This window comes from Carassius carassius, chromosome 1 (genome assembly GCF_963082965.1).
Source record: "Carassius carassius chromosome 1, fCarCar2.1, whole genome shotgun sequence".
Lineage (NCBI taxonomy): Eukaryota > Metazoa > Chordata > Actinopteri > Cypriniformes > Cyprinidae > Carassius > Carassius carassius.
The window spans coordinates 31,164,773-31,190,052 of NC_081755.1; the positions used below are offsets into that span (position 1 = coordinate 31,164,773).

The window sequence follows — 25,280 nt, forward strand, 5'->3', positions numbered from 1 at the left end:
TAAAGAAACCTTGTCCTAAAATGTGTGGAATTTACATAATACTTTGTAAAGAATGCAAAAAGGAGTACTTTGCATTTTGGATATATATATATATATATATATATATATGTATGTATATATATGTATATATCGCAAATTTGATGTACTGTTTGTATGCAAATTTAATAAAGTTGCATAAATTTATATTGTTTAATTAATTAAACAATATAATTATTATATTTGACCCTGGACCACAAAACCAGTCAAATGTCACTGGGGTATATTTTTAGCAAAAGCCAAAAAACATTGTATGGGTCAAACTTATCGTTTTTTATGCCAAAAGTCATTAGGATATTAAATAAAGATCGTGTTCCATGAAGATATTTTATACATTTTCTACCGTAAATATATCAAAACTAAATTTTTGATTAGTAATATGTATTTAATTTAAAGGTGATTTTCTCAATATTTCGATTTTTCTTGCACCCTCAGATTCCAGATTTTCAAATAGTTGTATCTCCACCAAATATTTTGTCCGATCCTAACAAACCATACATCAATGGAAAGCTTATTTATTCAGCTTTAAGATTATGTATAAATCTCAATTTCGAAAAACTGAAAGTTAAGGTTTTGTGGTCCAGGTTCACATATTCTTATATTTAATTAAATCAATAAATCATTTAATTACCTGTAATTGTTTCTATATATAATGTAATGCGGAAAAAAATATTTAATTATATTATGAGAAGTCATGACTCATTATTTTGAACAATTTTGTGTGACTGTGTCTTGTTTTAAGGCTGCTTAGTTATTTTCCACTGGAAAATAAAATACTGATTAAGATTTGTTAAGTTGACCTTTAACATCTGTGTAACGATATCCTTTCATAAAGACTCAAGCTCATAAACATGCACAGATGTACAAATAATAAATAAAGAACTATATATAATTATATATATTTAATATTTAAGATAACTATTCTAAATATAGTGGATTCATGTTTAAAACTAAACAAACTATAATCAACTTATATATTTTATAGTTTAAAAACAAAATATAAGCAATTTATATATTATATATTTTGTATTTAATATTATACACAATCTTGCATAACTGTTGTGATTAAACTACTTTTTTGGGCGGTTGTGCTTGTGTTGACCTTTTCCATGTATCCCTTTATAAAGACACGCATGCTTTTAGTCACGCAATGAGAAAACGCCTCCACTGGGGTAGAATGAAACGTCAGCCGAAACCTTTACATAGAAGCACACCGAGCACAACCCCGCTCCGCACGTCCTGCACGTCCCTTGTTTGTGTATCTTATATGCGAAACACAAATGGACGCAAGGAACACAATCACAATGTCACCCTCACACACAGACTAACACGCACACCCTTAGGTTAGCCAATAATTGTAACCCTGAGTCAGAAGTATTCAGACGCTGACCCCGTAGCTAACCCTCACCCAGCACAGGAGGCGTGTAGACTGCAGGCTAAACATCAGCCCAGAGAGACACATGTACACACACACACACACAGCGCAGGCGGAGGTCAGCCATCGGGGTCAACCTAAACACCCTGCAGCTATCAAGTCACAGCTCTAGTGTCAAAGCAACAATAACACATTGACATAATCACATACATTGATCCAGGACACACCCATAAACTCACACGAATCACTGAGTCAGGTGTTTAATGACAACATGACATCAAAATGAACCCTATTAACTGTCTAAATGATCTTAATGTGTGTGATACAGAAGTGCATGTTGTTCCATCTGAGAAGTCTAAATCAGATGACTTGCTCGGCGTCTTATGTAACTTTTTGGCTAATGTCATCAAGTTTTTACTTCTAAGTCCTCCCTCCATTTTATAATCCAATCAAAGTCCCACTCTACTTTTTTTTTTGTTTCACTGAGAAATACGTATGTTCACTGAATTAAAATCATTTTGACTTTAAAATGTACGTCTAAATTCACACAAGCAGACATACACAACACACTCATGTTCTCATGTCCACCATTTTGCATTTCTTGTTTGTCTGATCCTGTGTTTGTCATGAAAAACATCCAAAATAACCACCCACAGTTCAATACTCATTTTGTGAAAAAAGAACATCTTTTTATTCCATAAATTTATCAGTATGGCACATGAACAGAGATTGAATGGTCTGAAAAAGATTTGGCACAGAATCATTACAGCAGAACGAATCTGCCCTCCTCCACACACACACACGCACACACACACACACACACACACACACACACACACACACATACTGGTTTTTGTGAATTACCAGGACACTGCAGCCCAAACAGGTGTGTTGGTGTATTAGGGGGACACCCCTTTCCACTTGCTGTACAGAGATGTGGTGAAGATCAAAAAATCTATTTTGACCCATACAACACAGATTTCACTTTAAAGTTTGTTTACACAAAACACAATCTATAATGTAACAACCTGAAAATATACACAATTATGAGGACAATTTATAATTTGATACACAAGCCCCACCTATGACACAAAACGTTATTATAAGGACTAAAGTGATTTCTGAGGACACTAGATATACAACACACAAAAGTGTCATTTGAGTGTATTAAAGGGACATACCTGATATATGAGGACTAATGGCTTAACACATACACAATAGTAAAGACTGTGTATTAAAGGGACATACCTGATATATGAGGACTAATGGTTTAACACATACACAATAGTAAAGACTGTGTATTAAAGGGACATACCTGATATATGAGGACTAATGGCTTAACACATACACAATAGTAAAGACTGTGTATTAAAGGGACATACCTGATATATGAGGACTAATGGCTTAACACATACACAATAGTAAAGACTGTGTATTAAAGGGACATACCTGATATATGAGGACTAATGGTTTAACACATACACAATAGTAAAGACTGTGTATTAAAGGGACATACCTGATATATGAGGACTAATGGCTTAACACATACACAATAGTAAAGACTGTGTATTAAAGGGACATACCTGATATATGAGGACTAATGGCTTAACACATACACAATAGTAAAGACTGTGTATTAAAGGGACATACCTGATATATGAGGACTAATGGCTTAACACATACACAATAGTAAAGACTGTGTATTAAAGGGACATACCTGATATATGAGGACTAATGGTTTAACACATACACAATAGTAAATACTGTGTATTAAAGGGACATACCTGATATTTGAGGACCAATGATCAGACTCAGAACATGGTGCACGCATTTTGCAAGTGTGTAAAATATTTTTGTATAGTGCTGTAAATATGCTACCTTACCTTTTATAGTGTGTATTCAAGGATGTACTATTTGGGAGTGACATAAGGGATTGTCTGTCTGTCTGTCTGTCTGTCTGTCTATCTATACACATAATGTAAATCTAGCCGGTTGTTTGCAGAAAAACCGAGAGTGGGTGATCATATTTAAGCGAAGAAACAACATTCAAACAAGCGGTGCAGACATAACAGTATGCACATTCTGTGAACAAAGAGCAAAGTTTATTTTGTTCTTGTTTACAGCAAAATTACTGTAGTTGCCCTTAATATTTTACATCACAAGATCATTTTGTGTATCAAGAAACATCCTGTGTGTACTGTGTGTAATGAAAAAACAAACGCTCTTACTGTAAGTGTAAAGAGAACAACTTAAATATTTTAACTGTTCCTAAGCATAACAGCTAAACTAAACATTGCTGAAAGCATACTGAATCCATGAACAAACTTTAACAGCAGAAGAATATTCTGCTTACATATAAACAAAAAGTAAAAAACAAAAACACCTAATGAGACTGTTTCTTTTTTAGGGTTAAGCCGCGATTCCTGACAAAATCCCTAATGTTTTGGAGCGTGCGAGTAGCCAAAGCTGGATGCTCAGCATTCTTGCACTGCTGGCATTCAATTTTAGTGGCGAGTTTACCCCTTGCTATGTGGTCGCGGAAATGCCTCTGTACTGCTGCAATTTCAGTTGGAGACCAGGCTTGTTTCTGCTTCCTTTTAGCATCATCCAGATTTTTTTCAGCAGAATTTTCATGATTCCCTACAAAAGAGGAAAACAGGTTCCTGAACCCTGGGTTGAACACTATGATGGCCAGAGCTCCTCTCCCTCTTCTCCCAACCAGCCACACTCTTACCAACCCTTGTCTTTAGTCAAGTCTTGTTGTATAGGTCACTAATCCGTAAGAGTAAAATTGGTTTTAACTGTTGGCCCAATGTTACATTCCTCATACATCAAATATCAAATTGTAAATAAAAGAATAAAATTAAAGACCTGACTACATGGTTGCTTATTTCCTAATATAGATTTAGGCCTGTCACTAGGGATGCAACGATAAACTGATTTCACTATTAACCGTGCTTTAATTCGTCACGGTTAATTAATCGTTAAGGCTTCTCAACACAGCGTTTCTTCTGCACGGAATAAAACTGCTGCAACTAAAAGTTTTTCCAACTGTGCGCTAGCTTAAAGTTCAGAGGTCAAGACTGAGCACTGAGAATGTGAACATGCTTACATTTCTGCACTATAATATGAACAGAAAGGACTGAAGATAAGTGTGCAATTTGAGGGCCATGTTGTATGTGGGTCCTGCAGCTTTTGACTCCTTGTTTTGTTCCAAAAGGATATGTATAGCTTGCTAATATTCAATACCAGAGATGTGTTTCTTTTTATTTATTTTCACCGTACTGCATTATTCATTTTCAAAAGGAGGCTATATTGTTAAGTCAAAAGCCAGTTAGAGCTTTTTTATTTTCAATGTTTCTACTCTGGTCCAAAAAAAATGAAAATACCAAACAATTTTGTAATATAGTTGATCACAACTTAAAGTGCATTTAACTACATTTGTCCTCTTTAATAGGGAAATACTTAGCTAATATTTAGCTAAGATTTTATATAGACAAATACTATTATTTTTTATTCTTATTTTTATTTATTTATTCATTATTCTGTTATATATTTTCAGTGTAAAATTATTACAGGACTGGAAATGGACTATTATTTGTTTTAACTAATAGTGTTTTGAAATGAATTAATGAATAATAATTACTGTGATAACTGTGAAACCGTGATTATTCCTCAGACTATAATCGTACAGCCAAAATCTATAATCGCTGCATCCCACCCTGTCACGATAATCAATATATCGACTTATCGCACAATAAATGTACATGATCTCAATTTTTGCCAATGCAATACATCACCATTTATATTTACATAAAAAACACAATAACATAAAACATAACATAAAACATAAAAAAAGGAAAAATCTGTAGATGGAAAAATCTCCATAACAGTTCTTCGTCCATTTGTCTTTTTTCTATTTGTAAGAAAATGTGGATTTACTATTATTATTAATTTTTTTTACTATTATTCAAGTTTTTTAAGGTATCTAATATTTGGACACTTAATTTTCATGATCTAAATCATTTATGAATTAAATGTTTGTTTATTAATTGAAAGTGTGTGGCCTTCTTGCATTATTATGCTGTTATATTATTATTTTACATTCACTGGCATAAAATGGTCTTAAAATGACAATAATATCACTTATCACAATTATTTTAAGGGGCAATATATCGACCAACAAAAAGTTATCATGACAGGCCAATATAGATAAGTAGTTCTCATTATACTAGTAGTATTCTCATCATACCTTGAGATGAGCCTCCAAAGGAAGTCTCAATATCTGTGAATAGACAAATAAAACACTATAACAAACAGTAGTATTGCTTGGTCTGCATGAATTGAATCAAACCTTAATGGATATGCTGGCTGAGTGAGGTAGATGCTCATACCATCTGAGGTGCCTGTAGGGTTCACAACAGGCCGCCTAGCTTTCTTCATTCCTGTGGTATGAATAGAATGGCTCAGAATAAAGGTTCTGATGGAACATACTCAAACATTTCATAAATTATTCTACACATTTAAGTGGAAACTGTAAATCTCTAGCAAAAAATCCTCCTTTACTATAAAACCAGCTAAAATGATTGATCTAGAGAATTCCCTAGTACAGTGTTCTTTCTTTATATGATTGTGTGCTTTTACCAGGTTGTTCATGCTCCTCCCTCCTGCTGTGATATTTGTCCTTCATGCAATGAGCTTTAAAAATAAATAAATAAATACATATTCAAAACATGGTAACACTTTATGGCAAGTGTGAATCTCATGAATTATCAGGAACTAACACAAGCTCAAAGTCTTTCATTCATGACTTCATGGATGAAAAACACCTTAAGGTTATGTTCACACTTAGCGTCTTTTTTCGAACTACCAGCGTCTGTTCTACATTATAACCCTATGGAGTAAACCGTTTTTTCAAAAAAGTCCTGAGCGCTTTTTTAGACGCCACCGCCGGCGTCTTTTTCCTTTCGCGTTTCCTTTCCCGTATAATGTCGTGCACCCACAAACGTCTTTGTGAACCGACATTCTCCTCCCCGGTAACTTCAAAAGCCAACGCAAGAGCCAACTTTCTCTTTCTCGACATTTTTTGCATCACACAGCACTAGGCTACTGTTGCAGCTGTTGTTATAGCAACAAAAGAACCGAACGCTGCCAGCGTTTTCTTTTTTGCTAAAAAAACGGCATTGTCAACTTTTTCTTGTCAAAAAAGACACTAAGTGTGAACATAGCCTAAGACATTAAGACAAGTACATCATCATGATTTATGTTTATTATGCATGATCATGATGTTTTCATTGTTCACAAAAAACAAGGTATTTACTATACATTGTAGATAAACCTATAGTCATGGCACATGATTCAAAATACAAAAAAACATTTTGTGCATGTAAGACTACTTGAATTATTAAAAGGAATATAGAAAAATAATAAATATTACCTCATGCATGCATACAGGCTAGAAGAGTATATCAATTAATGTCAGAACTCATGTTTTTCATTAAAGATGAGGTATCAAGCATGTTCATGTCTTCTTCATAGTAGCCTGTAGGAATATGGACAGAGCGCAACACTGGCCAATCACAGCACAGTGTGCAAAATTTGTTGACATCTCAAACAATTCATCACCACAGGCACTCACAAATCAGGCAACCAACTGGATCTGGTTTACACACGCAACTGCATCACAGACAACATCTTGGTGAGACCTCTCCATGTTTCAGATCATTTCCTCATCACTTTCAGTCTACAACTCTCTGCCCCTGCACCACCAACCCCACCACCAGTCACTTTCAGGCGAAACCTGCGCTCACTTTCTCTCGCCCATCTTTCATCTGCCGTGTCATTTTCTCTTCCCTCACCCCCACAATTCTCATCTCTGGATGTGAATACCGCAACGGACACCTTATGCTCCACTCTAACCTCTTCTCTAGACAATATCTGCCCTCTTTCCTCCAGGCCAGCACACGCTACTCCCTCTAACCCCTGGTTGTCTGAGGTTCTTCGTGAACACCGGACCGAACTCAGGGCAATGGAGAGGAAATGGCGCAAATCAAAAGACACATCTGACCTGAGTATGTATCAATCTCTCCTCTCTTCCTTTTCCGTTGATGTTCATGCTGCAAAATCTTCCTACTTCCACAACAAGATCAACAGCTCCTCCAACACACGATCACTCTTCAAGACATTCAACTCTCTATTCTGTCCTCCTCCACCACCACCACCCACCTCCTCTTTAACTGCTGACGATTTTGCGAACTTCTTCACCAACAAGACAACAACTATCAGCAGTCAGTTCTCAGCTCCTCACACACAGGAGCACAGACCGACCCCTTTCACAGCCAATCACCCTCTCCCCTCCTTCTCTCCGCTAACCGAGGAAAAAGTATCTACACTTCTCCTCTCCAGTCATCCTACCACCTGCCCTCTTGACCCCATCCCCTCACACCTTCTACAAGCCATATCTCACACACTTCTACCAGCTCTCACACACATCATCAACTCATCCCTCCATACTGGCACTTTTCCTACTGCATTCAAGCAGGCTCTGGTAACTCAACTGCTGAAAAAATCAACACTTAACACATCACTTGTAGAGAACTACAGACCTACCTCTCTACTTTTCCTTTCAAATTACTAAATGTAAATGTAAATCCAAATACAGTAGTCTTACATCCAAATACAGACTGTATATGTCACTCATTGTTTACACAGTGCAGAGATTGTGAATACAACGGTTAAACAAAATTCGGTTGCAACAATCAGGATAAGCACAAGTAATTACCATTCTGATTAGCTGTAGTGACCACAATCACTCTGCACTGTATAAACAAATAAGTGACCTATACACAAGATAGAATACTACTATGCCAGAGCATGTATTTGGTTTAGTCTGTGCATGTTTGGGACCCATTGACTGCCATTATATCCCAGATGACACACGCAAGTCTGCAAGATGTCTGTTAAAGATCTCTTGATCTGGAAACATCCGCTGTCTAAAAACTTTCTTTCAGATGTCAGTTTTACATACATTCTAAATTATAAACATCTTAAAGACATCTAACAGACGTCTATGTGACATCTAAAAAGAGACATCCAATAGACGTATTGCAGATGAGCAAATAACCTAAATAATACATCTTGCAGATGTAAATGCAGACGTCAAATAGACATCTTCTAGATGTACGTGCGCTATCAGGGATATGACTGAAAGACTGCAGCGGTTTGAGTTAAAAATCTTTGAGTTCTACTGAAGAAACAAAGTCATCTACATCACTGACTCCTAGGGATTAGCAGTTGAACCTCACATTTTCATTTCTGGGTGAACTATCGCTTTAATAACACACTGTTTATCAGTATTTCCAGAAGACCAAGTTACCACTTTACTTGAGGGTTCACACACGATGAGGTCATAAGAAATTAATGCTTAGTTAATGATGACTACTGTATTTGGATGTCAACAGAATTCACATACTCTGTGCTGTGATTGGCCAGTGTTGGGGGTCTGTCCATTTACATGCAGGCTGCTATGAAGAAGACATACTGTATACGTGCTTGATAACTCATCATAATTAATGAAAAACATTAGTTCTCACATTAATTACTGTTACTGATATACTGTTCTAACCTGTATGCATGCATGAGGCAATGCAGATTTTTGTATATATTATTATAATAATTCAAGTAATCTTATTTGAGAAAACAAATGTTTTAGTACATGTACCAAAAGCATAGCTTTATCCATAATGGATATTAAAAATCTTGTTTTCTGTGAAAAAGAAAACATCAAGATCATGCATAATAACCTATTAATCATGATGATGTACTCATCTTAGTGAATGTCTTAAGGTGTTTTTCATCTATGAGGTCATGAATAAAAGATTTTGAACTCATGCTAGTTCCTGATAATTGAGATATTAATGGATGAAGTAATTCATAATTCTTCATTAATTTATGCATTAATTCATGGTAATTCATGTACCCCTACTGTAAAGTGCTCCCCAAAAACTTGCATCATTTACACAATGTTATAATTTAAGCAATCAAAAGCAACCTAAACTGCATTTTAAACATTTCTAACAGTCATTTTGGTTTCAAAAGTATATATACACATGTGGGTTTGAAGTTAAAGTTTTAGTATTGTCATACCTTTAGATGGGCCTCCTAAGGCAGGATCAGTATCTGTGAATAGAAAAATAAAATGCTATAACAAACAGCAGCGGCGCTTGGTCTATATGAATTATGCTTCTGTGACATCTCTGAACTACTGTATAATGTTTTGGTGCATCATATGGTGCACTTCTTACACTGACTTTACTGATTTGATGTTTGTATGTTTATGTGCTTTTACCTGTTTCTGTTTGTGTCTGTGGATGCGCCTCCTCAGCATCACTGTCTTCACTATGTTCCGAATCAGAAAAGTCTAACTTGTCTAAAAAAAAAATTGAGTATCAAGTAAGCTTAACATTGCTAATGTTAGAGTAAAAATAGAAGACATAGTGATAACTCTAATATCTGGTGAACATTACATTAAGATCTACGTTAGGGATTATCTTTAGGATATGAATATACTTAGTTAACTTCAAAATGTCATTTGTAACAACTTTAGTAGCATTACCTTCAATTTCAATTTCTTCTAGGGTTTTGCCGTGGAGATTTGAAAGAGAATCTTTCTCCATAGCGAGGAGTAACTTTGAAATCTTGGCCAGCTGGGTTGTAGCCTCCGGAAGTCGATAATATTCTCTGTGCACACGAATATCGTGGCCCAAGAAGTCCGCAACTTGGTCCAACTCGTGGTTTTTCAGGTTAAGCACCTGCGACAAAGTTGCCACATGTTTGCGCAGTTGGGTCGACCGGAGGAGTTCCGGGTTTTGTGCACCACACTCGTGTGCATAGATCCTCAGACAGTCTTGTCCTCTATAACAACTCAAACAGCTTGGTCGAGCAAACAGGAATTGGTTTTCCTCAGGGACTCCACATTCCCTTCTTCTGCTTATGAGGAGGGTTAAGGCATCAACCATGTCTGGTGACAGCAAAACTGCCACTTTTCGCCCTCTTTTACCCCTAAGTTCCACCCGACTAAAATGTGTACAAAGTTTTTGTTCAAACTTTGTTAGCCCAACAGCAACATCTTTGTGTAGGGGAGCTGTATCCCTCTCTAGAAAACCTTTGAGTTGCATTTTTGCAACCTCTCCTCCACGTCGCCGGTTGAACACAATTATTTTTGCAAGAGTTGCTTTGCATAGGTCGCCATAGACTTGTGCTGATGGCATCTGTTTCAAGTTCTCAGAACCTAAATCAACAACCTTTTCAAGATGCTGGTGAAGAAGTTGTACATCCTCTGTGAAAGGGAGGGTAGACGGCTTGTTAAAGCGCCCCTCATTCAAGGTGGTCAAAGCTGTGTGGGAAACGAGTTCAGACCATTTAGCATCATACAGCTTTTTGAATGCTTGGGTTGACTTTATCCCCTCACCATCTTCTGCCATTAGAGCTCGGCAATGTACAATGTCACATATCTTATTCAGTGAGTGGCCCAACTTAAGGGCAAGGCTTGGAGTCTGGAATGAGTGTTTTACATCATCAAACCCAGATACCTTTTTGACAGCCTGGATAACCACATTGAAATTTTCAGGTCTCACAGCATCTTCAAGAGTCTGTACAGAAAATTCCTTTCTCAGAATCAGCAGAAGTCTTCCAACTTCCCGGAGCTTCTGTCGAATATAGTCAAATTTAGTGGGATCTTGCCCATGTTTATTGTAAAATGACTGGGCCAGCTGAAGAATGCAAAAGTCACTCCGCACAGCAGCAGAGATGTCATCGTCTTTCATCACAGTTAGCAGTTTCCAAACACCTTGTGATATTTGTTGGCAGAGGGCTGCATTAGACATTGTTGCCAAAGACAAGACCCTAGTTCTTCCTGGCTCTGCCTGATCTTCCACTGGTTTGGAAAGACAATTTCGAACGTGTCTCCAGAGATCCCTTCGGAGAAACATTGCATGGCAATACATACAGTGCACATAATCTTTTGAATCATATCTTTTCTTTGGCTTACGTCTGAGTTTTAACAATCCAGTCCCATTCGCTAAAACATCTGCATTGTGTTCATAGTTTCCTTTGTTCCGCAGTTTGTTCAGAAGTTTTTGACGCTCTTTGGAATGTTTTGGTAGAGCCAAAGCCCGAGCAACATCGACGTTTGAATTCTCATGGACTTTTAAGTGGCGTGTAAATTTTGACTGCGGTTTTCCACAAATGTAGCAGTAATTCTTCTTGCTTACTGAAGAGGATATATTTGAAGATTGTAAAGATGGATCTTCCCCTGTGCCTGTGATATCCTCAACAGTGCTTTCAGTATTGCCATCGCTGTGAACTTTCGATATTTGTACTTGTATGGCTTTCCTACTAGGCATTTCAAGCTGTGCTGTGCAGACTGGAACTTTTGGGAGTGAACCTATGACACTTTCTTGGCATGGTCTGCCATTTTGAATTTCTGCAGTAGATTTGATGCAGAACACTTCAGTATTTTTAATGTTTAAGAGTTTTTCTGGAGGCGCTATGCTTACGTCTGAACCTTCTGAGACAGAATTAGGTACATAGTCCTCATCCGACATGTTCTCACTGGAAAATTCTACTTCGGAATCCTGAAATAGTAAACATATCTTTTGTACATACTCAGAAAGTTTAGTTCTAAGGAAGAAAATTGCTGAAAAATAAAACATATCTGACTATTTAATAAATCATACTTACGGATGTTGAGGGGTCAGGTTTGGGCTTCACATTTTTCTCGTAGCAAGTTTTATGCCAGAAGCGGGAACAAACTAGATTGAGCATATAATAAACAAGGTTGGTTTCATTTGAATAAAAGGTGATTTAAGAAAAGATGCTTTAAAAAGTGATAGATAAAGCAGTGATAGATGATCAGTGTGTTTGAAAGTGTGGCTATAAGATGGAAGAGAACAGAGAAAGGAGAAGACTAATATAAATATGAATCGATTACACAATTACACAGGCAGACAGACTGAGCAAGACAGAAAGAAAGAATGAAAAGTTAACTTTTTCAAGCTAATTTAAAGATGCATTTAGAACGTCAAGATTACACAGTTTTAGGGTTTCAATGGTAAAGCATTTTTAAAAGTATTAAAATTGTCTGAACAAAATACTTACCCTTACATCTCACACCAGCCCACTTAAAAGCGGAATAAGGACCACTACAGCAATCACATTTATTCAAGCTTGATAGTACTGTAGATATTATGACATGTTTACAGTTCTGTTGAAAAAAAAAAGTTATAATTGATTAGAGGAAATTATACTGTATTACTATAGTTAGGTGTTAAAGGCACAATATAATGCATTAATACAATATTTAAATTGGTCTCTGATATCTATACAGAAGGTATGTGGCTTAGGTAAGGGCAAAAATGATTTAGAAACAGTTTTATCTTTCCATATTATTCAACAATGCCAAGGTAAATTTCAAGGTTTTTCATTATATGGCACCTTTAAGACATAGGGCTAAGGTTTGAACAAGTTATTTTAATTTCACAAATAACAAAATGTATATCACAAATGTACTGCACTGTAGTATGACAAAAGCAGTAAGTATGGGGGACTTACGATACACAAACCATTGTGCAGTTTGACAAAACACACACTGAACTTCTACCCATCCCCCACAACATGACAAAAGCAGTAAGTATGGGGGACATACGATACACAAACCATGGTGCAGTTTGACAAAACACACACTGAACTTCTACCCATCCCCCACAACATGACAAAAGCAGTAAGTATGGGGGACATACGATACACAAACCATGGTGCAGTTTGACAAAACACACCCTGAACTTCTACCCATCCCCCACAACATGACAAAAGCAGTAAGTATGGGGACATACGACAAAAGCAGTAAGTATGGGGGACATACGATTCACAAACCATGGTGCAGTTTGACAAAACACACCCTGAACTTCTACCCATCCCCCACAACATGACAAAAGCAGTAAGTATGGGGGACATACGATACACAAACCATGGTGCAGTTTGACAAAACACACCCTGAACTTCTACCCATCCCCCACAACATGACAAAAGCAGTAAGTATGGGGACATACGACAAAAGCAGTAAGTATGGGGGACATACGATACACAAACCATGGTGCAGTTTGACAAAACACACACTGAACTTCTACCCATCCCCCACAACATGACAAAAGCAGTAAGTATGGGGACATACGACAAAAGCAGTAAGTATGGGGGACATACGATACACAAACCATTGTGCAGTTTGACAAAACACACACTGAACTTCTACCCATCCCCCACAACATGACAAAAGCAGTAAGTATGGGGACATACGACAAAAGCAGTAAGTATGGGGGACATACGATACACAAACCATGGTGCAGTTTGACAAAACACACCCTGAACTTCTACCCATCCCCCACAACATGACAAAAGCAGTAAGTATGGGGACATACGACAAAAGCAGTAAGTATGGGGGACATACGATACACAAACCATGGTGCAGTTTGACAAAACACACACTGAACTTCTACCCATCCCCCACAACATGACAAAAGCAGTAAGTATGGGGACATACGACAAAAGCAGTAAGTATGGGGGACATACGATACACAAACCATTGTGCAGTTTGACAAAACACACACTGAACTTCTACCCATCCCCCACAACATGACAAAAGCAGTAAGTATGGGGACATACGACAAAAGCAGTAAGTATGGGGGACATACGATACACAAACCATGGTGCAGTTTGACAAAACACACCCTGAACTTCTACCCATCCCCCACAACATGACAAAAGCAGTAAGTATGGGGACATACGACAAAAGCAGTAAGTATGGGGGACATATGATACACAAACCATTGTGCAGTTTGACAAAACACACCCTGAACTTCTACCCATCCCCCACAACATGACAAAAGCAGTAAGTATGGGGACATACGACAAAAGCAGTAAGTATGGGGGACATACGATACACAAACCATTGTGCAGTTTGACAAAACACACCCTGAACTTCTACCCATCCCCCACAACATGACAAAAGCAGTAAGTATGGGGGACTTACGATACACAAACCATGGTGCAGTTTGACAAAACACACACTGAACTTATACCCATCCCCCACAACATGACAAAAGCAGTAAGTATGGGGGACATACGACACACAAACCATTGTGCAGTTTGACAAAACACACCCTGAACTTCTACCCATCCCCCACAAAATGACAAAAGCAGTAAGTATGGGGACATACAACATATGATACACATGCTAGTTTAGAATGAACCATCATCCATATACCATTGTAAATTAAACAATTCCTATGACTGATGATACATGGGGCAACTTTATGAGCAACGTTGCGGGGCAACTTGGGTTAATGTTGGCATCAGTGGGCAACCAGAAGAGACACAGGTTCCATGACTGATTTAAAGTCTGAAAAATTTTTTTTTTACCCATTCTCAGTTGGGAAAGTGCCCAAGCAACATTGTTCAAAAAAAGTTGCCTGGCAAGATTGCTCAGAATGTTGTCCTGTGTATCATCAGCCTATCACTATCTTTTTTAATTCTTTAAGTTTGTAATTAAAAATCACTGTTGTTGCCAACTAAAGAACATTTAAGAAATAAATGCTTATTAAATGCTCATTTTTAATGGAAAGTACATTACCTGTTGAGTGTTGTCATGACATGTCAGCTGAGAATCAGACGTTGTTGAGATCTGAAAAGGTTTGAGTACTGAACATTAAATTTGGATAACACGGCAGTACATGGTGATGCTTTGAGTATCCAAAACAACTAATGTGAAAATGACATAATACAAGTGAATTCTTAGATCAAACAATCAGGGCATGTGAGAATTCATTGCAGCACACAGTCCTAATCGTCTGTAATGCTAAGGTAATGATTCTACATCATCTTACCAAAGTTGATGGAGATTTAACTACCTGTTGAGCATTAGAAACACACACTTACCTCCTTTGACCCATCTCTTGCTGCACAGCTGACCAAAGCATGCACCTGTTGTTCAATCTCAGAACAAACCTGTGAAATATGAAAGATTTGTGTAATCAGATTGACAAAAGGTCAACTATACTATGCTATAAAACACTTTTTATGGAAATTTTAAAGAAATCAATAGTTTATAAGGATTTTGCATCATCTTACCAAAGTTAATGGAGATTTAACTACCTGTTGAGCATTAGAAACACACACTTACCTCCTTTGACCCATCTCTTGCTGCACAGCTGACCAAAGCATGCACCTGTTGTTCAATCTCAGAACAAACCTGTGAAATATGAAAGATTTGTGTAATCAGATTGACAAAAGGTCAACTATACTACGTTATAAAACACTTTTTATGGAAATTTTAAAGACATCAATAGTTTATAAGGATTTTGCATCATCTTACCAAAGTTAATGGAGATTTAACTACCTGTTGAGCATTAGAAACACACACTTACCTCCTTTGACCCATCTCTTGCTGCACAGCTGACCAAAGCATGCACCTGTTGTTCAATCTCAGAACAAACCTGTGAAATATGAAAGATTTGTGTAATCAGATTGACAAAAGGTCAACTATACTATGCTATAAAACACTTTTTATGGAAATTTTAAAGAAATCAATAGTTTATAAGGATTTTGCATCATCTTACCAAAGTTAATGGAGATTTAACTACCTGTTGAGCATTAGAAACACACACTTACCTCCTTTGACCCATCTCCTGCTGCACAGCTGACCAAAGCATGCACCTGTTGTTCAATCTCAGAACAAACCTGTGAAATATGAAAGATTTGTGTAATCAGATTGACAAAAGGTCAACTATACTACGTTATAAAACACTTTTTATGGAAATTTTAAAGACATCAATAGTTTATAAGGATTTTGCATCATCTTACCAAAGTTAATGGAGATTTAACTACCTGTTGAGCATTAGAAACACACACTTACCTCCTTTGACCCATCTCTTGCTGCACAGCTGACCAAAGCATGCACCTGTTGTTCAATCTCAGAACAAACCTGTGAAATATGAAAGATTTGTGTAATCAGATTGACAAAAGGTCAACTATACTATGCTATAAAACACTTTTTATGGAAATTTTAAAGAAATCAATAGTTTATAAGGATTTTGCATCATCTTACCAAAGTTAATGGAGATTTAACTACCTGTTGAGCATTAGAAACACACACTTACCTCCTTTGACCCATCTCCTGCTGCACAGCTGACCAAAGCATGCACCTGTTGTTCGGTCTCAGAACAAACCTGTGAAATATGAAAGATTTGTGTAATCAGATTGACAAAAGGTCAACTATACTACGTTATAAAACACTTTTTATGAAAATTTTAAAGAAATCAATTTGTACAACCTCAGAACAAACCTGTGTGGGTTCAAAATCAAATACTAACACTTCTCCACATGTAACTGTAAACTGTGTCTTTAAATTAAAGTAAAAGGATTATTTCAATCTGTTAATACCTTTGTTCTCCATGGCCAGTCAGAATCTCCATAGTTATACGTTATCTCTTCCCCAGGACTTATGTCCTTTACTGCAAATAAGCACAGATGGGGCTTTCCGTCCACTCTGATTGTTTTCATTTTGCTGTTGGGGTTCACATGATCATCATTGACGATTCTCCCTAAAGAAGCATCTTCTCTGGCAGCATCAACCCTGAAACAGCAAGAACATAGTGCTATCTCCACGGTGTAATATTGACTGAATCATACAATAGGAAAGTTTCACAGAATAATAATAATAATAATAAAAAGTTAATTCTAGTTTACCACTGCTGCATCAGGAAATGCAAAGTTTATACATACCACAACTGTTTTCCATCACAACGAAATTCAAATAAAAAAACTTCAAGTGCAGCATGGTATACTCTGTGCCTTCTTTCATATTCTTTTTTAGATATGATTTCCCCTCGATATTCAATGAGGAAATCTCCCTTTTGAAAGTGGCGACAGCTGAACACTCCTCGACCTAACCAAGAGCAGATCAGTCAGGGTAGAAGTTAAAACAATACTTAAAACATAGACAATTGTGTTACTCACCTTTAAATGAATTTATGTATTTTATTTCAAATCCATCCTTATCTTTGAGCATGGATGAAAAATATGCAGCTTCATCCTTTGGTTTTAGTTTGGCCCTCCGGGACCTTGTTCCTGCCATTTCCTGCAAAAGCCAGATGATGTATTTGGTCACTTGATGAAATTATAATAATTATATGTTTTTTTTAGACATCACTGACCTAATCAACAATGAGTTTATACTTTTATTTGCTGTAGAGGGCTTAAATATAAACAATAGGGATCATTATGTACTACTTGCAGGTCAGTGAAACAGGAAAGCATCTTAGACCTTACAAATGTGTTTAGTATTTTTAACAATCTGAAACATGCTGCTTTTCTCCTTCTCAACTACACTGTGACTGTCACTAAAGAGAAACATTATGATTATGGCTATCAGACTTTTACAGGTCCTTCTCAAAAAATTAGCATATTGTGATAAAGTTCATTATTTTCCATAATGTAATGATAAAAATTAAACTTTCATATATTTTAGATTCATTGCACACCAACTGAAATATTTCAGGTCTTTTATTGTTTTAATACTGATGATTTTGGCATACAGCTCATGAAAACCAAAATTCCTATCTCAAAAAATTTGCATTTCATGAAAAGGTTCTCTAAACGAGCTATTAACCTAATCATCTGAATCAACTAATTAACTCTAAACACCTGCAAAAGATTCCTGAGGCATTTAAAAACTCTGAGCCTGGTTCATTACTCAAAACCGCAATCATGGGTAAGACTGCCGACCTGACTGCTCTCCAGAAGGCCATCATTGACACCCTCAAGCAAGAGGGTAAGACACAGAAAGAAATTTCTGAACGAACAGGCTGTTCCCAGAGTGCTGTATCAAGGCACCTCAGTGGGAAGTCTGTGGGAAGGAAAAAGTGTGGCAAAAAACGCTGCACAACGAGAAGAGGTGACCGGACCCTGAGGAAGATTGTGGAGAAGGACCGATTCCAGACCTTGGGGGACCTGCGGAAGCAGTGGACTGAGTCTGGAGTAGAAACATCCAGAGCCACCGTGCACAGGCGTGTGCAGGAACTGGGCTACAGGTGCCGCATTCCCCTGGTCAAGCCACTTTTGAACCAGAAACTGCGGCAGAAGCGCCTGACCTGGGCTACAGAGAAGCAGCACTGGACTGTTGCTCAAATTTTGCATGTCATTCGGAAATCAAGGTGCCAGAGTCTGGAGGAAGACTGGGGAGAAGCAAATGCCAAAATGCCTGAAGTCCAGTGTCAAGTACCCAGAGTCAGTGATGGTCTGGGGTGCTATGTCAGCTGCTGGTGTTGGTCCACTGTGTTTTATCAAGGGCAGGGTCAATGCAGCTAGCTATCAGGAGATTTTGGAGCACTTCATGCTTCCATCTGCTGAAAAGCTTTATGGAGATGAAGATTTTGTTTTTCAGCACGACCTGGCACCTGCTCACAGTGCCAAAACCACTGGTAAATGGTTTACTGACCATGGTATTACTGTGCTCAATTGGCCTGCCAACTCTCCTGACCTGAACCCCATAGAGAATCTGTGGGATATTGTGAAGAGAAAGTTGAGAGACGCAAAACCCAACACTCTGGATGAGCTTAAGGCCGCTATCGAAGCATCCTGGGCCTCCATAACACCTCAGCAGTGCCACAGGCTGATTGCCTCCATGCCACGCCGCATTGAAGCAGTCATTTCTGCAAAAGGATTCCCGACCAAGTATTGAGTGCATAACTGAACATAATTATTTGAAGGTTGACTTTTTTTTTTTATTAAAAACACTTTTCTTTTATTGGTCGGATGAAATATGCTAATTTTTTGAGATAGGAATTTTGGGTTTTCATGAGCTGTATGCCAAAATCATCAGTATTAAAACAATAAAAAACCTGAAATATTTCAGTTGGTGTGCAATAAATCAAATATATGAAAGTGTAATTTTTATCATTACATTATGGAAAATAATGAACTTTATCACAATATGCTAATTTTTTGAGAATGACCTGTATACAGTATATGAAACCTCTACAGACACCTACAGCAAGGTTAAAACTAACAGCAGGTCTGATAAAACAACACCGATTACCCTTACTGTACTATTACAGGAATAACCTTCACAAAGAACTGTAAACAATAGAGCTCCGGACGCCACGTGACCTATTCTGTTTACACCGCCATTTTGGCAGTAAAGAGGCCGTACGAGACGAGCGTGAACGGATGACGGCAGCATGAGTTTTAAGGCAACAGAGTTCACTGCGCACTTTAATTAAAAAGATATAGACCTGTACATAGCAAAACTTAATAGATTAAACATAACAGATCCCTATAATGCCCCCGGGGTGCTTTTCATGTGTATTGATAAAGGAACTTATAGCTTTCCTGAACTGCAGTATCCTGATATAACGTTATATAACTAACGTTACTTCATTAACTTTTCCTCGGCCTATTCCGGAGACTCTTTAAAGGCCTACAAAAGCCTGTTTTTTTTTTATGTTTATGGACAGTGTGTGAAAATGTGAGTTTATGTCCAATCATAAACCGGTGGGATAATGTATCTGATTGATATATTATATATATATATATATATATATATATATATATAAACTGATATTAGTTTACACATTATCCCACCGGTCACAATTGTGACTGAACATAAAAAAAAATAATTTCATACACTTTCCATAAGCATTTAAAATGCTTTTAAATGCTTTCCTCCACCTGTTCTGGAATCCAGGCACACAGCAGCTGTCCACCATGTTGAAATAGTAATTGTTTTGAATTATTATTCGACCCGACCGCTATCGATAACGCAAAAGCCGCTCTGGTGCTCTCCTGGTTGACTGCCAAAATGGCGGAGTTTAGATTGCATGACGTCAGCCCCCGGAGCTCTATTAAAAGGATCTGATCAGACACACAAATAGTTTACAACTAAACAGCTGTGTGCCCTGAAAAACCTCAAGTTCACCATTCCCATATGAAAAATACATGTAGTAGACTTCTGTACTATAGTAAACTAGAGTAATAATCCTAGATACAATAGGTTTTTTTAAACTTACCATAGTAAAAATTAAATAATACTATGGTTTATCAATTCACTAATATTACAGGATACTGAAGTGCATTAACAAAGTGTAGTAATCACTATTATACTAACATACTGCAGTAAACTCCAATTTACTACATCAAACACTACAATATTTGTCCATTAGGCCTTTCATAGATTAACCCCATTATCACAACACTGAACTGCCCAGATAGCAAAATAAATATGATCTCAATCTGGCATCATGAGTTATTTAACCATTAGCCATTAACTTTTAAACCCAAAACATACATAATACAAGCGGTTTAGTTATTGCTTGTTTATTTGTCAGACTAACGTTAGAAAGTCAATAGTTAATTCCTTATATATCCTTATACTCCTTATATTTTGTGAGGAAACGCTAGATAAAAGCTTACAAACGTGACCAAAGCTGTTTGTCTGTTTTATAACGTTAACTAATATAATATACTGTTTTATTGTTTATTGAGTTTTATCATCAATCTTACCTTAAGTGTCTTCAGGGTGACTTGCTGATTATCTCAGCCGGAAGAGACTCGGTCGGAGGTGGGGGAGGGTAGGAAAATGATTCCAATGATATTGCTTCTCTGTGTTTTTATTTTTATAGTTGTGGTGTGGACTTTGTTATTCCTTTATATTTAGATCTATTTTACAAACATATCTTTATCGTTATTGTCCTTTGTGTGAATGGCTAAAACACAGTGGTTAGACAAAACCCGAATTTACAAGGACTTCTCACCTTTCAGCCAATCAAAACCCGCGATTCCATTCACAAGTGTGAATATTAATGAGGAGGTGCAGTACCAAGACCCACCTGCAGGAGCGCAGTTCCGATACACACTCTTAACACAAAGTCCGATGATTGTGAACTATAAGGACTTTTGGAGAAAATTTGAATTTGAGCTCCTCCCACATGTAGAAGCACTTCTACGTTGTCTGAATTATGAGGACACTGACACTGTCCTCATAATCCAAAATGTCCTCGTAGTGTGGCGTGTATTCATATAAAATGTCCTCGTAAATCACAAAAACCCACACACACACACACACACACACACACACACACACACACACACACACACACACACACACACACGCACACAAACACACACACACACACACACACACACATGCACAACACATTTCAGATGTTAATAATACACACATTCCAGAGCGATTTATCCAACAGGTTCAAACAGAGTCAGAAGAAACAATAACATTAACAACTACTTTCAATATTTCAGAGGGACTCAAACAACCCAAAGTGGCAGATGGGAGAATGTTTAATTGAACACAGGGAAGGAAATATCTGAGGCATCAGTTTGCTTCTCTGTTGTGTTTCTGTTTTTTTCTTCCTCTCAAGAGAGGATTGTGGTTGCAGCGCGTGTGTTTGTATGTTAGACACCAGACAGTTGTGAATTTCTGCTCCTTCAGGAAGATAAGGATAAACGGGAAGGCTTATGGGGAAAAGAGTGAGACAGCCCTTACGAAAGGAAAATATATTTACCAATATATTTCTTAAAATATATTGTGATACATTGTAATATATTATTTTCCATTTTTATTTTCTAATATATTATATATTTGAATACATTGAATAATATATTGATGATACATATATTATATTATATATAGCAAAATATACAAATGATTGCCGCTTTCAGTATATTGCAATATATTGGAAAAAATAAATATATATAAGAATATAAACCTAATATATTACATGATATTTTCCAATATACTGCAATATATTTTTGTTCCATAAGGGAGAAAGAAACAAAAAGAGACGAATCTAAGAAAATAATGACAGCAGAGGAATTAAGGGATCATTGTTGAATAAAATTATGTCATCATTTACTCACTCTCATATCGTTCCAAACCCATGAATTAATTCCCAAAAGATCAATTTTTAAAGAATATTCTAGCCATATTTTCAATCTAATGAAAGTGAATGAGGACTCAAGCGAGAAAAAGCACCATAGAAGTATCATAACAGTGGTCCGTATGATTCAAATGGTCCTGTAGGTTTCATCTTCTAAAGCTTTATGTGAGAGACGGACTAGAATTTAAAACATTGTTCAATTTTAAACACTGCGTATAAGAAAAGTAACAATGTCTGATTCAAACACAACTGATTCATGTGAGTTAGAACTTTTCAGGGAATCATGCGCTCACAAATCCACTCTGAATGATTCAGTTCTTTTTGTTCCAGATGATTCAGACAGATTCAGTTCAATGCACTGACTCAATGTTTTGGTTGTAGCGCCTAACAGTCCACTGGAGGAACATTATCAGTGAATGCAAACTTAAATTTCAGACTGTTTGGGATATAGAGCATCAGTCACATGGACTTTTATGGGGTTTTTGTATCTTTTTAAGCTTTACAGCACATTTTACAGACTCAAGTTTAATTGAAAAGTCTTTCTAGAATATATAAAATAATAATAATTATTCTTAAAACAAAAGAAAGCCTTTCTTTCTATAATGGGTTTGGGACAACATGAGAGTAAGTAAATGTAAACTCAAGACAAAATCAACAAGGTGAGTAAATGATTTAGGTTTCTGGGTAAATCTTCCCTTTGAATGGCTGAATGAAGAGCATAAAATACAGAAATAAATAATGTCCCTCTTTTCTCTCTTAAGCCGGTGACTCAGAATGTAAAGGTCTGATGTGTTATCTGCATGTCTGAAGATGTAGATGTAGGGAAGGAGGAAGAGGGTGAGAAAAGGAGAGAGAGGAGTGATGTCAGCTGTGTGCGTCTCATTCCTGCAGGTTAATAACAGTGAGGTCATCACAGCCCACAGTAACACTTGACATACAAGGATAGCAATGGCCCTGCACACACACACACACACACACACACACTTGCACCGAGACACACATGACTCAATTTGGCAGACGGACGGACATCCACAGTCTTACGTATACACACACATGCTGGCTGTCAATGAACAAACACTCAGACTGTTCACTCAAGACACCTACAACACACAGTGTATGTGCCCCGTGCATGCACGCACCTTCACACATTCACACACATCACACAAACACACACTTGTATTTGCCCACACACTCATTGTTTGGTAGATGTACAAACACCTTTCTTACTTACAGTAGCTCACAAAGTCATTGGCACAGACATGCCTACACACACACACACTCAAATAAGACGTGATGAAAAGTGACAAGACATGTCCGAACGTCCAATGACAGCCGGCCTCATCTCATCTCATTCTATTTTCTCTCCTGATCTCTTTCTTTGCCATAGATTTATCAGCAGGATTAGCACACAAGTTTTAGAGTTTATTTGCAGGCGAAACATGATTCCAGTCTTCTTTCTAGCCCTCAGTTAGACGTCATGGTCTAGAGCAATGATGTTTTGACCACAGTGCTAGAGGTCAAAAGTTCGAAAACTTTAATAAACCAATTTAAAATCTGTTATTTTTCTTAGGAAATTAGCAATGGGGGGCATTTGTTTCAGATTTATTTAGAGATGTCACTGTAATGGAAGGTGGCCCACGAATGAAACAAAGCAGTCAAGACTGTGCTGGCTTGGATGGTTTAGTTCAGGGTTATTCAAATCTTGCCCTGGAGGGCCAGTGCACTGCAGAGTTTAGCTCCAACCCTGATCAAACACACATACCTGTGATTTTCTAATGATCCCAAAGACACTGATTAACAGGCTCGGGTGTGTTTGATCAGGGTTGGAGCTAAACTCTGCAGTGCACTGGCCCTCCAGGGCAAGATTTGAATAACCCTGGTCTAGTTCATCCCCTGCTGGTAGATTCCCGCAACTATGAAGCTCCATGACAATATACTGTATAAAGGGCTGTTCACACCAAGAATGATCACTATAAAGATAACTATATCTGAGTCCACACCACCGGACCATATTGTCTGTTTATTCTAAGCACATGCTCGTCTGCCCTTTTTTCTCGAGGTCATTTTTTTTTATCATTCATCAGCTGGAAAATAAATCCATCTGAAAGTGATTCCAATGATATTGTTTCCCAGTGCCTTTATCATTACAGTGGTGGCATGGACTCTGCTATTCTTCAACACTGAGAACTTTTTTTAAAACTATATCTTTATTGTTATCTTTATAGTTATTTTCCTTGGTATAAACAGGCCTTAATAAGCATTTAAGCCATGATTGTTTAATGCAGTGGCTTTTTCTTAATATTCACACTCACCAAATTTGATGAAACCTAATTTAATTTACATCATTCTAAAAAAGCACTAGTTTTTACAGTCATGAAAAAAAATCAGCATGTAATTAATAAATATTTTCTTTTTTTTTTACGTAAGAGCGAATGACTGAGTGATTTGTAACTTGCATGTGTGAGTCACTTATGGTTATTTCAGCTTAAAAAAAAGGCCATTATGCTGCTTCATATTGCAAACTGGTATTTGTTAATATAGTATCAAGTATCGTAAACATAAATGCTCGTTTGTAGCGCAAATAGTTTTATGAATTTGATACACTTTGTTATTCTTCTAGTAATTTACCTACAGTAGATAATGAATCGTGTCTTCACAGGTAAAGCTCACTTTTGTTTTGAGATATAAGATGGATAATTTACAGATATTTAATTTATCAAACAAACATTTTGTTGTCTATGTAATATTCACACTTTTCTCACTCAGTATAAATGGTTAAAATTTCATAGCTTCCTTTATATTTTAGGAAAGGGATTATCATATTTGGGAGTCTGTGTTATCCAAATACTTTATAACCCCTGGGC

The 25,280-nt window shown here is 37.0% G+C and overlaps 1 long non-coding RNA gene across 1 annotated transcript; it reads right to left on the reverse strand.

Moving 5' to 3' along the window:
• Positions 1 to 2,078: 2,078 nt before the first annotated feature.
• LOC132117633 (uncharacterized) lies at positions 2,079 to 22,009 on the reverse strand. Its single transcript, XR_009425810.1, has 2 exons — positions 21,627 to 22,009; positions 2,079 to 2,198 (listed from the first exon to the last, which is right to left on the reverse strand). It is a non-coding gene; the product is annotated as an uncharacterized LOC132117633 (long non-coding RNA).
• Positions 22,010 to 25,280: the final 3,271 nt, after the last annotated feature.